This window comes from Amphibalanus amphitrite, unplaced genomic scaffold (genome assembly GCF_019059575.1).
Source record: "Amphibalanus amphitrite isolate SeventyFive unplaced genomic scaffold, NRLGWU_Aamphi_draft 000828F_arrow, whole genome shotgun sequence".
NCBI classification, from domain to species: domain Eukaryota; kingdom Metazoa; phylum Arthropoda; class Thecostraca; order Balanomorpha; family Balanidae; genus Amphibalanus; species Amphibalanus amphitrite.
Window position 1 is genome coordinate 79,462 of NW_024882322.1, and position 16,555 is coordinate 96,016.

Consider the following 16,555-nt stretch of genomic DNA (forward strand, 5'->3'; position numbering starts at 1 on the left):
CGGATTGACTGTTTAACCCGCGCCCCGTAGGGGGGGGGGCGAAACGTCCCCCCCTGTTCTTTTCCGTCGATATCTCCTAAACGGCTGGAGATATCGCCACCAAACTTTCAGAACCCCTCCGGCCATCAATTTTACACATTCTGACAAAAAAAAAATCCAGAGGCTATGATAGGTTGGCCACAAATGACGTCAGAATGACGTCATGTTCTGCCATTTTCGACGGACAAAAGACCTTCGCGAGAAGAGCTGTCAGGCCTACAGCTTTGAAGATACAGAAAAATGATCAATACATAAAAGGTGTAGAATGGACAGAACTACAAAACTGTTATCTCGGATTATTGAAATTTTTGAGTTTTGACCCCAAAAAATCAAATAAGCAATTTTTTGAATATATTAGCCTAAAAATCCAAAACAAAATTTGAGTTTCGAAAAAACGGAACACATGTGATAGTAACCACGGTCTTCTATCTACATACCAAATTTCAGATCAATATCTCGTTTTTTGGCCAAGTTATAGCGGAAAAAAACTGTTAAAAAATGATGACGGAAATTTTTCAAACTCAATTTTTGGCAATTCTAGACCACGTAGAGCAAAACAAAGACCATCATTAGACTCTCCGTGACGAGCTGCATCGAATTGATATCCATCTTATGCAAAAATATCAACTTTGAAATTTGACCTAATTTAACCTGATCTTGACCTGACCTTGACCAAAACGTGACCTAAGCTGGCACCAAAGGCTGCCTGAACCACATAATCGCTTTTGTCATGTAAAATGGACCATAAAACATGCATTACACGACACTTTAATATTGTGACCCCCCAGTGACCTGACCTCTGTGACCTGACCTGGTATCAGTGACCTCAGATAGCAAAGTATGTGTTTGACGAACAATGTACCATCGATGGTTTTCAATAACTTACCAATTTACTCGATTTCACAACACATTTCTTGAAATGCCTGTGAACGGTGAAAATCCGACCTTTGACCTGACCTATGACGTCATCGGATTGACCTAGGTCAATGAAATTTGGTCACAAGGTAGTTCCCTGGTGGGGCTATCGAACGCCGTTTGAATTTTGAAAATCGGCCGGTAAATTTCCGAGATCTTAGGGGAGGCGAAACGCCCCCCCCCCCCTACGGGTGGTAGGATCCGCCGATAGCCCTACGGGGTGCGGGTTAACCCTCGCCGGACCTATTGGTTTACGCGCCGGCCAAGGGGGAGGTGGGTACGACCCCCCCCCTCGCCGTTTCGCCCCTGGTGGAGCTAGCGCGTCGCGGAAAAAACGAGCGTGTGCGCCGTTACGAGACGCAGAGATTGGTACCGAGTTTAAGGTCCTAGGTCAACCGGTGACCTCTGAGGTCAGGTCAAGTGCCCCAAGGTACGGTTCCGTTTTTGGTGAATAACTTCGCAAAAAACAGCCGCAGAGCCGCGATTTTGGAAGCATCGTGTTCGCCTCGCTCAGGCGCGTCGAATTATATACTTTTTGTTCGGGTCAGGTCAACTTAGGGTGCTAACCTCAGGTCAAGGTCAGGTCAGCACCCCTAGGTCACGAAGTTGATCGGAAGAGGTCATGTCGCATATCATTTGTATTTGTATATTTAAAATCGCCAACAGACAATAAGTCCACTTAAAAGGCGAAGTCAAAGAGACAGTAAAACAGCACACACCCACACACACAACACACACACACCTACATACACACACACACACTGAAGATAAAAACACGTAGGGTTATAAACACAGGAGATGTAAATAAATAAATAATAGCCTAAAAAGCCTAGTAAACAAGAAACACTAAAAGCACAGCGGATGCGATCACGCCGCTTCCAGCCCTTTCACATAGTTTAACCCGCGCCCCACTGGGGTCTGCGTATAACACGCCCTACTGGGGGGGGGGGGGCTATTCATAGCCCCCCCCCTCCTAACTCCGAAACTACTGGGCCGATCGTCAAAATTCAAACGGCGTCTGATAGCCCCGGAAAAACTGTCGAGCGAAACCTAATTTCATTGACCTCGAGGTCACCGATGACGTCACAGGTCAGGTCAAAATAAAAATTATTAGCATTTTGGTTTGTTCACGTTTTGGGCTCTGGCCGCCGTCGTACAAGTCAGATCAGGCTCATTTTTGGTTCACACACTCGTGAACAGATGCTCTAGATACCCTGAGGGTACCAAACTTGTACTTTGATTTTCAGGTCAAGGTCAGGTCATCACAGGTCACGAAAATATTATATCATGCGTCGGTCACGTGACACATGTTTTATGGTCCATTTAGGCCAAAGATTTCGAATTTGATGTCGTCTGTGTCATTCGAGGTCATTTTGAGTCAAATTTAGCTTAGGTCAGGTCACTTTCAGGTCAAAAAGGTCAAATTTTGAAGTTATAATTTTTCAACAGAAAAGGTGTCTATTGGATGCAGTTTGAGCTCAGGAACACGATGGTGCTATTTATATTGGGCGTACGATGTCAAATACGTGGTGAAAAATTGATTTGAAAAATTAATAGTTGTGAATTGTTTTGCAATAATGCGTATAACTTGGCCATTTTTGAAGATATTTAGCTAAAACTTGCTAGAGCTAGTCATAATAACACGTTCTATCACATATATTCCGGTTTTTTTTTCGAAAAGTCAAAAACCTTTTGAAAAAATGTAAAAATGTAAATTTTGAATTTTATTTTATAAAATTTTCGAAATTTTCAAAATTTCGAAAATCCGAGATAGCAGTTTGATAGCGCCGTCAATTCTGAGTCCTCTCATGCAAAGAAATTGGATCTAGCTTAAAAACTGAGCCCTTGGGAGCGATTGCCGTGGTTCGATGTTTTGCGTCGAAATCGGCCGAACATGACGTCACTCTGACGTCATTTCCGGCCGACCTATGGTAGCTACGAAGTTCAAATTTTGACACAAGGTGTCAAATTGATGCAGCCGAAGGTACTGAAAGTTTGGCGTCGATACGTCAAGCGGTTTGGAAGTTATTGCAGAAAAACGGGAGGGGGGGCTATAAATAGCCCCCCCCCAGTGGGGCGCGGGTTAAAACGTGTCCTCTAAAAGTGTAGAAACTATCGCTAAAAACATCAGCGGGACTTCTAGTTAAAAACACGTTCATGGCCCTCGGTAGTCGGCGCAGAAAACCATCCCCGACGGTCCGTACGCGCCAGGGAAGCTCGGCGAAGAGCCGCTGTGAGCGGGTTGATCGCGGCGGCACATGGAGCGGAAATCTACCAAGGAGGTTAGAAGAACGGATTTTACCGGCCAGGATATTCCTCAGGAAGAGCAGGTCGTGTTGGTTTCTACGGACAGACAGTGATGTAATACCAAAATGATGCAGAAGAGAAGGATAGGACAGAGAGGAACATGGCGAGGATGTGTGGCTATTCAACCACAACAAGAATTTGTGCTGCACACGATCAACCCGCTCTGTGTGGGATTTGGCCGCTCCCGCCCAGACCACGCAACCGTATTCCAAAATTGAACGAACATTGGCATAGTAAGTAACGAGTAACGTATGTTTGTTAAATTTCGATCTCTTAGTCCCGGCCTGAAAGGTTCTGATCATCAGGCCTAGGGCCCTGTTTGCCTGGCATACAATCCGGGACACGTGCGCCGAAAATGACAGCTTGCTGTCAATTGTGACGCCAGATCTTTGATCTCGTCTACGCTCTCCAGAACAGCGCTGCCAATACGGTAGGTGGTCCGAACGGGAGCGCGCCGCAGAGTCACACTGAATGCTTTACATTTGGCTGGGTTTAGAGACAGACCCCATGTGGCCGACCAGGATCTCAGCCGGTCGATGTCCGTCTGCAGAGTGGCAGCATCCTGGCGCGTCGTGATTTTCCTGAAGATTTTGGCATCGTCTGCGTAGAGTAAACATTCTGAGTCTAGATCGGAAGGGAGGTCATTGATAAAAATAGAAAATAGGATCGGAGCAATCAATGACCCCTCTGGAGTTCCCGAAATGACACTAGTCCATTCCGACGTTTTGCCGTTCAGTGTGACTCTTTGGCGCCTATCGGAGAGGTACGAGACAAACCACATGAGAGCCGAGCCGTGGACGTGGAACAAATTTTTTAGTTTGTGGATCAAGTAACCATGATTTACACTTTGAAAGGTCGCTGTGAAGTCGGTGTATATCGTGTCTGTCTGGTACCCCTCCGATATGGCCTCCCACGCCGAGGTCAGAAAGACGGCCAAGTTGCTGGTACATGATCTACCCGGCACAAAGCCGTGCTGCTCGTTGCAGAGTGCCGGTGCCACGTGCCGGTAAAGCTGGTCATAAACCACTTTTTCTAAAATCTTTGCGAAGAGAGGCAGCAAGCTAACACTTCTGTAGTTTTCGGCCGACTTTTTGTCTCCTTTTTTGAATATCGGCACTATGTTAGCGCGTTTCCAGCGTTCGGGGAAAACTCCAGAGGCGACTGACATGGAACAGATCTTTGTAAGCGGAACAACAAGTTCCTCGCGGCATTCTAAGATTATTCTGGCGCTAATGTTATCTGGCCCACATGCTTTGTTCTGAGTCAGTTGATTAAGAGCCGCACGGATTGATGATTCGGTGACATAAAAGTGAGACAGTGAGTCAATGGGATATGACTTAGCATGTGGGATAATGCTGGGAGACGGCTTTGAAAATTTCCTGGCGAAAGCTTTGTTGAATATCTCAGCCCGCTCAGTGTCATCGGAAGCCAATGAACCGTCATCTCGATAAAGAACAGATGACATTTTAGATGTTTTGCCTACGCACTTGACAAAAGTCCAGTATCTTTTTGGATTGGTTTTCAAGTCATCAGTAAGCTTGACTAAGTATTGACGATATTTTGAGGCCGCTAGAGATTTAAAAGCCTTTCTTTTCTCAGCAAACCTGGCCGTAGTTTCATCGCTCGGACAGCGGCGCATTCTCCTAAACGCAGCCTCCTTCTCCCTGAGAGCTGCGCGCACCGAACCGTCAAACCAGGGGGGACACCTGCGCCGGACCGTCACCGTCGGAATGTGATCTGCAATAGCGGATTCCAACAGCTCATAGAATGTGTCCACAGCCTCATTCACATCCACACAGTCCAGCATACCCCAGTTAATCAGCGATAAAGCACGACGCAAGCTCTGAAAATCAGCGTCTTTATAGTTATATGCGGTACGACGTGACACAACGGCAGAACAAGACTTTGGAACACGAAATTCGCAGATTATGTCTTTGTGATCACTATCGAAAAGTCCATCCGTTACGTTAATAGATGTGCATGTTAAGAATCTAGAGAACAGCAGATCGAGCATATTCAGCCCTCTCGAGGGTTCAGTAACCCATTGTTTGAGTCCCAAAGTGCCACATTCGTCGACAAAGCGGACAGCTCTGACGGCCGCTCGCCGCGGCATGGGAACAACACCGTCATCGGTCACCGTCCACACAACCTCGGGCAGATTAAAATCACCGACCACGATGAGACGGGCACCGGGAGCCACCGACGAGAGTGCTGCGGCGACGGCTGTGAGCGCATCGTCGTCGCCGGGCGGCCGGTAGCAGACCGCCAGCGTAACGCCGATTCTCTGCAGTCTGAGCAGCAGTATTTCGGCTCCCGCCGGGTCCGGCAGCCGCACAGGCAGCAGCGACGAGCGTACCGCGCAGGCCACGCCGCCACCGAGACTCCCCCGATCGCGCCGGAACCATGTGTGGTCGTCGTAGCCGAGCTGCAGTTCGCAGTCTTGAACGGTGTCGTTTTTCTCACAGTCAATGACAATCCAAAAACAATGTAATAAGACCAGACGTTTCGACAACAAAGTGCCTTCGTCAGTGGAAAAACAAGATATAGGCTTTACATCGATAAAAAATATAGAAGACGACCAGCCTGCACGAAATACAGTTCTACTTTTTTGAAATACAGGTTATATCTAATCTCGCACTAAAATGTTGTATCGTTCTTCTGTCTAAACTATTCTGTAAGTTATAATCACAGCATTGACACATTGACACATTATAACAGAGACACTCCTATAGATATAGCTATTTGTTTTTTAGCACCATTTTCGCACCTATCCTGGACCAGCTGTAGAAGCCTGGTTTTATGTTAACAGTGTCTTCAAGTAAAATATATGCAGCTTCCATGGCTCTCCTAATCGGTTTTGGCATGCCCTTTTCCATCACTGTAGCTGAATCCCAAGCTGGAAGATGATGACACTTTTCTATATGAAGCACCATCGCATTGGATACATTATGATTTCGAACATCACGTTTGTGCTCTTGAAGTCGTGTTTTCAAACCCCTCCCCGTTTCACCGACATATGATTTTGAACATGGTCCAGAACAAGGTATCTTATATATAACACTGTTGTCTGATGTGTTCACCTTCTTCGGTCGCACTAAATCTTGAATCTTGGATCCTGAAACGATGGCTACATTGGTTCCAGCTGATCGTAGACTAGTCGCTATTTCGTTCGCTTGTTTCGAGATGGGAATCGTTATGAATCGTCCTCGTTTCTTTTGTTCTTGTTTTTGTTTCTTCTTTTCTTCTACACTCTTCCTCCTTATTTCCTTCGCCTTGTTTTGGAGCCGAATTAAGTAACCATTTGGATAATGAAGTCTTGTAAACGTTTCGTATATATGGGCGATCTCTTCGTCGAGGAATTCTTCGCTACAAATCCTGAATGCTCGGAGAAAGAAGCCGATGACTATGCCACTTTTTACGCGATCGCTGTGTCCTGAAAGGAAGTGGACGTAGTCTTCTTTATTTGTAGAAAGAAACTAGCCAGTTTTGATGTGAAATCCCTTTTCACGAATGTACCTGTAGAAGGAGCTTTAGAGGCGATCGCCAAAGCCGTTAATAATATAGATGAAAGATCTCTTCCTCTTCCAAAAGCGCAGTATATGGAACTAGTAACACTTTGCATGCAGTTTAACACGTTTACTTTCGGTGACACTGAATACGTTCAGTCAAATGGTTTAGCCATGGGATCTCCGTTAAGTCCAGTAGCGGCTTGCTTGTACATGGAAAACCTGGAGGAAGAAAAGTACAAACATATCATGGGCCCTGAGTGCACTTGGATTCGTTACGTTGACGACGTGCTCGTAATAGTTCCACACGATATGAACCTGAAAGAGGAGGTTATTGCCCTGAATGCCGTCGATCCGAAAATCCAATTCACAATTGAAACCGAAAACAGCGGAACGATTCCTTTCCTGGACACACTGGTTATTAGGTGCGGAAGTACAGCAAAATTTAAGGTATACAGAAAGCCTACAAATAAAGAAGACTACGTCCACTTCCTTTCAGGACACAGCGATCGCGTAAAAAGTGGCATAGTCATCGGCTTCTTTCTCCGAGCATTCAGGATTTGTAGCGAAGAATTCCTCGACGAAGAGATCGCCCATATATACGAAACGTTTACAAGACTTCATTATCCAAAAGGTTACTTAATTCGGCTCCAAAACAAGGCGAAGGAAATAAGGAGGAAGAGTGTAGAAGAAAAGAAGAAACAAAAACAAGAACAAAAGAAACGAGGACGATTCATAACGATTCCCATCTCGAAACAAGCGAACGAAATAGCGACTAGTCTACGATCAGCTGGAACCAATGTAGCCATCGTTTCAGGATCCAAGATTCAAGATTTAGTGCGACCGAAGAAGGTGAACACATCAGACAACAGTGTTATATATAAGATACCTTGTTCTGGACCATGTTCAAAATCATATGTCGGTGAAACGGGGAGGGGTTTGAAAACACGACTTCAAGAGCACAAACGTGATGTTCGAAATCATAATGTATCCAATGCGATGGTGCTTCATATAGAAAAGTGTCATCATCTTCCAGCTTGGGATTCAGCTACAGTGATGGAAAAGGGCATGCCAAAACCGATTAGGAGAGCCATGGAAGCTGCATATATTTTACTTGAAGACACTGTTAACATAAAACCAGGCTTCTACAGCTGGTCCAGGATAGGTGCGAAAATGGTGCTAAAAAACAAATAGCTATATCTATAGGAGTGTCTCTGTTATAATGTGTCAATGTGTCAATGCTGTGATTATGACTTACAGAATAGTTTAGACAGAAGAACGATACAACATTTTAGTGCGAGATTAGATATAACCTGTATTTCAAAAAAGTAGAACTGTATTTCGTGCAGGCTGGTCGTCTTCTATATTTTTTATCGATGTAAAGCCTATATCTTGTTTTTCCACTGACGAAGGCACTTTGTTGTCGAAACGTCTGGTCTTATTACATTGTTTTTGGATTGTCATTGACTGTGAGAAAAACGAAATGTCTGACTCTTCTAACTTGAACGGTGTCGTTAAGCCAAGATTCCGTGAATGATATTATGTCGTATCGCTCCAGGGTAGGAGCGAGCAGTCGTAGTCCACCGAGCTGTTTCTTCAGGCTTCGAACATTCTGGTTGAACAAGGTGATGGTTCCCAGTGCGTTCACACCAGAGCCGAGACGCCGCGGGCCGCCGCCGCCCGGCTGGCCGCCCCCACCGGCCGCTGGGCCGGTGGGGGCGGCCGAATCATTCGATTCGGCAGGTCTTCCTGAGTCCATTGGTGGCTTTCCCGACTCGCTAGCTTAATTTGATCAAAAGTTATTGACGAAAAACTAATATGACCTTGATGACGTCATAAATGACGTCACGCAAGGTCAACATTGCAAAAGTGACGCATCTAACCTTGCAAGGAGTGCATCAAATCACGATTCTGTGTGCTTGAGATAGTTGGAGATCGTTCCCGGCGCCAGAATAGCAGTTTTCATTTTTCCCCATTGACTTATAATGATGAGGTCACGAAAATGACCTGACCTCATATGAACTTTAGGAAAAATCCGAGACATACAAGTTGTGAGACTCATAATGGATACTAGATCCTGCAAGCTTCATTTCCCTGTGACATTTGCTCTGACAGTGAGGGCGTTGCGAACCTGCGACATCTGAAGACTGTGCAGAGGTTCACTTAAGACGTCATAGGTCAGTGACCTGACCAGACCCAAAAATGCGGTTGGTGTCAAAAGATCCGGCTTGAAGCAAAGGTCAGCTATGCCAAGTTTCACCTCTCTATCGCCAGCGTGTTCGGAGCTATCGTGAAAAAAACCTTATGGGGGGGCGGCGCCCGCCCCCCCCTCGGGTTAAAGGAAGAAAAGTTCAATATTGGGGGTCGTGGAAGCAAATATTTTCAGAAAATCGCGTTTTACACCTCATCACTAAAAATGTTATAACTTCTTTCTTTTCTGATCGATTTTGATGAAACTTAAGGGGACCCTTCTTCATAAAATGGGCCTTCATATATATATTTCGGTTTTTCGGATATTTCAAAAATCATAGGCAGAATTATCAATTAGGTAAGCTAATTTGGGATGATATTTTGAGTTTTTGTCATGGCATGTCATGCGCCTTATGCAGTGTTCGCCACGGGCCGCAAAATCCTAGTCCAGCCCAGCCCAGGCCCATGGGTTCCCGAGCCCATTCGTGGTAAAAGCGTAAAGCCTAGCCCAGCCCAGTCCGTCAAAAATGAATGGATTGAAAATTATTGATACTACACAGGTATCCAAAGGTAGCAAAGAAACATTTTTTGCGAGCAGCGCAGCATGCATAATGCACATTGCACATTGCATGCGTGCTATATTAACTTGTTTTTAAGTATTGCACAATAATAACTAATAAGCTATGTAGTTATATAGTTTCTGTCTCAGTTGCGACTTGCGAGCCCCTGACTCCACTTTACAGTTCTTGGCCCAGCCCATCCACAGCCCATCGATCCTTCATGTTTGAGCCCGTAGCCCAGCCCAGGCATTGCCTGCATTGGGCTGGCCCGGCCCATGACGAACACTGGTCTTATGACATGATGTATTACATATAATGTAAAATATGCAACGTTAGCACAAAATACACGTTTTCGTGAAGCATAGACGGATTCAGACACGCATGCCATTAATTGGAATTCATTTGCACTCACCATCATAGTTCATCAACAACCCACGATAAAGTTTTGTCACATCAGCTGACGCCGCCAGTCACATCAGCCATCTATGACGTCAGTGTAGGGGCGGCGCTAAAAATAGAGCGCGGGGGCCGGGAGAGGTGCGCGCGCGCCGCCAGAGCAGCGCGCCGTGGCCCGGCCGTCCAGCACGGCGCCGCCGCTCCACTGCTAACGGTGATCAGTGGTGATGGTAGTGATAATGGTGACGTGGTGACGTCAGCATGGGCTGTGTGACGTCATACTGCTCGCAAGGCACCTACAACATATCTGAAGGTAAGACAGTAGCGTTTGCTTGCCATCCAACCAGAACCTTACATGCTTAACCTACCCAAACGTTACCAGAATGTAAGAGCGTAACATGTTGCCATTGGTGCATCGTATAAAATATTTTTCTTACATGTACTCATTCTGGAACATACCTACGGATGCAATCATATAAGTAGGTAGGTAGTAGACCCGTGAGGTTGTGCACATCATAGCTGCAATAGCAATGGTATGTCTCAGCGTTACGTCTTTTCATTTCCCGCGCGTTTTTTTTTTTTTGGCATTCCCGAAACAAGAAGTAGACGCAAAACTGATGTTTCGTATAATAGTACCAAAAACCCTGCAAGCTCGCATTTAATTAAACCTAGGCAATAATCCAATTAGGGCTAATTTTGCTACCCGCGTGACTCGAATTGATGCGAGCCTATGTTATAAGTACCAAACTTGTATTATACCTACTGTGGAAAACACAGGGTCCTGATAGAGCACATACATACCCCAGAATCCAATGGAATTAGGAATCCCGTATGGCTGTTTGCCGCCTGAAGCTGGCGTGGCGTCCCTCGCATTTGTTTGTACTTGGGTTATTTTTGCTGGCCTCGACTCCAAACTCCAGCATAAACAAACGCGCGCCCAGCTGACGCGACCTTCCGCATAGCGTGCTTACTGCTTACCATACGCTAGGGACAGCGAGAGGAAGCTGTTGTACTCCTACATATATATTGCCTTGGTTGCATACCTACTTCGCTCAGAGAGGGAAGACGTCATTTCACCCCGGGATTTTAGGAGGGCCAAACAGACTGTTGTTAGTTACACACTAAAAACCAATTCGAGCATACACCCAGCCAGCAAAATTGGTCTGACCCGTAAATGGTTTTACTTGGCTACCTCCGGCACTTTACTGCGGCCAAAGTACGGGCAAGGTCTGGAGCTCTACTGGAGCTGACACACGATCCCAGAGCTTGCCCGCAACCACAGCCGGACTTTGCCGCATCATATATGATTTCAAGCTTTTACGACTAGACATCTTAATTCAAGGTAGGTACGTTTTTCGGCTACTAGTCGTTTATTGTTTTCGTTTCGAATTTTCGACCTTCGCATCGAGGTCGTTGTCAAGAAACATATAACAATGACAATGACATGCATCGTGAACACGTTTGAAAAATAGTACGGTCATCATATCTAAAAACGTGCAAGTATCAGCCGCATCAGCCACACAACACCTCAACCGTACTTTAGGCACAGCAAGCCAGAGCAGCTAAGAGACAGCAAGCATGCCAGGCGAAGTCAGTGAGGGGACCAGCCGGGCGCGGCTAAGTGCGCACGTTCAACTTTGGACTCTAAATTCTGCCATCGAACCGGCATTGCGCGATCGGAGGGTGGAGGGCAAGGTCAACGCAACAAGCTTGAAAGCTTCGCTTAGCGGGCTCTCTGTCCATGTTAATCCTTCCAATTAAAAGGTTCGGATTAAATAAATAAAAAAAACTGTTTACTGTCATGATATTCATGCATGAGTCCTGATATCAAGATGTTTGCACAGATGTGAGTGACATACATATACTTCGTATGAAATGATATCTCTCTCTCTCTCTCTCTCTCTCTCTCTCTCTCTCTCTCTCTCTCTCTCTCTCTCTCTCTCTCTCTCTCTCTCTCTCTCTCTCTCTCTCTCTCTCTCTCTCTCTCTATCTTTCTCTCTCTCTCTCTCTCTCTCTCTCTCTCTCTCTCTCTCTCTCTCTCTCTCTCTCTCTCTCTCGCGCCCATATTTTCTCGTAACTACCTACCCCTGACCTTACTGTTTCAGAAGGGCGTTCTGACAAGACTGAGCAGGAGGCGACTGCGTCTTCAGCCGTTCAGGAGCCACTTCAGGCAGCCTTTGAGGGGACAGACGCTGAGGGGCACGCAGTGCCACCGCCCCTGGAGGAACTGCCTGAGGCCATTCGACAGAGGGAGATCCAGGAGAGCTCCTGATTCTGATCCTCTGCCCAAGACCCGCGCAGATGAGACGAGAACAGCGAGGACATTGTGTCGGACTCTGCTCAGTGATAATGACGAACGAAGCACACAGCTGAGAACGAGCGCGGAGAATATGTGAAACTAATGTGGAGCTCAATTATTATCGCGCAAGGAACACGAACTCCCAAACGCACTCAGTGAGCAAAGCGTGACAAATCTATTGTCAAGATTGATTATAAAGTTCCGTGATTTTGCCGTTTTACAAAGACTTCAATCTCAATTTTGTAGCTCCCTGGAAAAATGATTGGTGCCATTCAATGCGTACCTACTGCGTAGTTAGTTCAATGGCGTACATGTGTTGTGTCGTCAATAATGTTTTGTCGTCAATAATGTTGTGACGTCATCATGTTAAGCAGCAAAGGCAGGCACCAGGTGGCGATTAAGGAAGTTTTTTATTTGTATTATGGTGCGACAAAGCAATATTGAAGTAACAGCGTACGCTTGGAGAACTTTGTACGATGAATGAACTTACATGTGCGTTGTGTGCGGTTCTTGGATCATGCGTGAGCCTTTATTGCTGTGCATTGAGTACAGTTTGATGCCATTTTGTATTCAGGTTTTGTTCTGTGAGCAATGGCAGACTTGGGACGCGGTCGTTATTAACTTTTAATGAATCACTCATGCAAAATATGTTTTCTTTTCTAAACCGTTTCATTAATATCCGTATTCACTGGTGGCTGATATATCAATATAATATGAATACATATTTTCTAGAATACATGGTAACACGGAGCAGGACAAATCCCTTAACCGGCGCGGCGCCCCGTTGAGGTGGATGGCCGAAACGGACCTTCCTGGCTCATTCTCTCGATATTTTCCGAAGAAACCACTCCAAATTTCGGTATCCTTCCACATGCTGTAAAAAAAACAACAATTAAAATATTATGATACGTCGGCTGCAAAAAAGAAACGTTGGAGTGGCGTTCGCCATAAATAACGCTGAAGAGATGTTATTACAAAACGGCCATGGCTCCGATTCCCCAAGTACAGGGTGTCCAGAAAAAACGGATACTATTATTTTTTGCTGTAATTCCGAAAATAAACACCTTACATTTTAAAATGGCACATGCTTGTATTCGCCAAAATATGGCAAAACAGACAGCAGGTGCCACATGGCATGTAAACTCTTTGGTTAGTTGCGGCAGCTCCTCAAAGCAGATACTCAATGTGAGCGGCCTTACGGCGGACCAGCTCCAGCACTAGCACAGTCTGCAGGTGACTGATGGTCATGTTGACCATCTCGGAGGGCAAGCAGACAACTTTCCAACGACGCATTACAGTGCTCATGAGTTTTGCCAAATCTTGCACTATAAGCACATGAATTTGGAACAAAATCGGCACGTGCGTTAATGAATGCGACTTAATTTCCGTAGTATCTTTTTTTTCTGGACACCCTGATTTAACTTTGAGCGTCAAAAATTTTGGCACTTAATTTTCTTAGAAAATGACAAACACTAAATGTTTTTTAAACTAAAATCGGCGGATAAAAACGTGAATCAGCACACTTAATTCTGAACCATAAAAAGGACCCTCGAATGATGATAACTCTTGGGCCCGAGAGTGATGAATTATTTTCCAACTCGGCCTGCAGTCGTTCCGAGCCATACATCGCAAGCAAAAATTAGACAACCACCAGATTTCTAGTGGCCAGCTGTTGCGAACTAATACCTGTTTTCAAAAATAACGGCTTTAAAATAAAATGTCTTTTGACATTATCTTGACCGGACCTCGATGTGGACTTGATTGAAATGGTCCAAGTAGTGGCCGTAGTGGCCAGAAGTTGTCGATGAATTTGGACTGCGAAAATTGCCACAAAATAGTTCCAGTGTCAGCTTCAGTTTATTTCAAAGCTCCACGCAAAACGAGGCTTTTAACTCTTTCACGTCATTCAATAAAACGACAGGAATAAAAGTGCTGGACAAGCAATCACTAACGCAGCTCACAATAGCACCTCATGCACACATAACATATAACTGCACATGTAAACGCATACATTCATTTCTAGGGAAGAGCACAAGCACTCACTCATTGGCTCTAACGGCCGCCCGCATCGCTGAGCGGAGTTTGGCAGCGGTGGGATCCCGGCGGTGACCGTTCATCAGTCTGACGCCACAGCAACACAGCCTTCGCCGGCCAGACTGTGCGTATGCGCGGCAGCATGCGGTTTCCAGCGCGGCGCGTGTCGTGCTGGTGAGTCTCAGCTGCCCGTGGACCGGTGGTGCTGTATAGGTGTGCTGGCTCCCCATACATGCGTCACACGACCTCAATGTATAGATATGAAGGTTGCTTGACCACCTGACCTGGTAGCAGTAATGTCACAAAACAATACACAGCAGCTAAAGCGAGAGTTCACTGCCGATAGACAATGATTAAGTGGCTGTTCATTTGGATGGTTTCAAAATTCAAGCGGCCATCGATATTCGATATACCAGCCAAGGATCTAAAGGTGTCCCAGTTTCATTGACCCAGGTGCCGCCGAATGCCGATGATGTCACGGGTCAGGTCAAAATGGATCTTGCTATACCTTTGGGAGACTTCCGACAAACATGCTATATTATTAACCCGCGCCATGCTGGTGGTGTGAGTTTTCATGTCGTGGGGGGGGGCGTTTTCACGCCCCCCCCCCCCGTCTAACTTAGCTCCTGTTCCACGTAGCGACACGCGCGGTAAGCGGCAGTCAAAAGAGCGCCAAAAATAATGAAGAAAACACTTTAACCCGCGCCGGGCCGGTGCTCCGCGACTTCCGCGCCGGGCCGGGGATGTCTGAACACCCCCATCTAACTCGGCTCCTGGGCTACGTAGCGACACGCGGTAAGCGGCATTCGAAAGAGCGTCAAAAATAATGACGGAAATACTTCGGTCGTTTTTTGGGGTCAGGTCAAAGGTCAGGTCGCCAGAGGTCATCAAAGGTCAATTGTAGTCCATTTCAACAGTTTTGGAAACTGCCAACGGCTAACTCGGGAACCAATAGAGCTACAGCGCCGCGAAAAAGCGCATTCGATAGCCCGATTACAGACCTTTCTGAGTATTGCTCTCAGATTTGACCTCAGGTCAACGGTTTAGCCTCCAGAGGGCAAAAACTGTAAAAATAGCAGTTTTGATGAAAATGGTTTTTCGTCAATAACTTTTGACTTCAGAGAGCCACGACATTACTTTTGGCAGCATCGTGTTCCTCTCGTCGAAACGCGTCGAATGAACTATATGTTGGCCTTGAATGGTCATTTTCAAAATTTGACCTAAGGTCAAGGTCATGACCTGACCGGAAAGGGTCATGTTGCACATCAGTCGATCCGTATCGTCGAGCTGAATACGTCTGACGTGTTTTCATCGCTCTAGCACGTCTTGATCAAAAGTTATAGCCAAAAAAAAACTGCTGGTGACCGTTCATGACCTGAGATGACCTCAGGGGCACACAGAGGGGTCACAGGTGCATTTTTCCGATTCAGTGTGTCATGTTTACCTATGAGCCGATGTTTTTAAGTTTTAGAACGACGTTCATCCAAAAGAGGCGTACCTATTTCAATTCTCTTCCATTGACTTATAACGGAGACGTCGCAAAATTAACCTGACCTTAGGTCACAGATGTCACAATTTCGAAATATACATTTTATACATAGGTACTATTAAGTGTTACTCTTATCAGTCTATGAAAGTTTCAAAGCGATCATTCTGTCGGTGTAGACATAGCGACCATTGGAATTTTTATGAGGTAATGTCACTTGACGTGACCTAGTGACTTGGTCTGAAATTTTCACAACATGTGCAATGTGCATTGTGCAGAAAGGATGTGTAAGAACAGATGTATGTAGGTATTTGCGAAAACCCCGAGGGGGAGGGGCGTAATACGTCCCTTCCCCAGCACGGTGCGGGTTAATTACGCCACTTTTGTCCCCCAACGGCGGGTGGGGTCCGGAAATGGTCCAATGAGGCTCGGACTAGTCTCTCAGGCTCGGCATTGAGGGCATAAGTTTTATACTCCACTAGCTTATCCCATAAGGAAGAGATGCTAGAACAGAAGCCGATTACAGCGACCACTACGTGACGGTATGGATAACTAGCTACTGTCCAGAGGCGAGCAGATGGCAGCACTATGCAGTGTTAGAGTCGCCTGAGGGCGGCGGCGGCAACACTTCCGCTGCACTGGGGCTGAGCTGAAAACAAAAATGCATTGACCAATGTCTAACTAGTGTCATATTGGGATCAACTAGCATGGCTGATGGCAAATGCACATTCAAACAAAATTAAAAATGTACTTAAAAATGAAAACGTCCATATTGATCGTTGTTGCCCCCTGGAGGAAAAAGCCATTGACCTTAGGTCAGATA

At 45.9% G+C, this 16,555-nt stretch overlaps 1 long non-coding RNA gene across 1 annotated transcript; it reads left to right on the top strand.

Moving 5' to 3' along the window:
- Window positions 1-10,070: 10,070 nt before the first annotated feature.
- On the top strand, window positions 10,071-12,857 carry LOC122366742. The gene is made up of 2 exons (XR_006253938.1): window positions 10,071-10,226; window positions 12,019-12,857. It is a non-coding gene; the product is annotated as an uncharacterized LOC122366742 (long non-coding RNA).
- The last annotated feature ends 3,698 nt before the right edge of the window (window positions 12,858-16,555 follow it).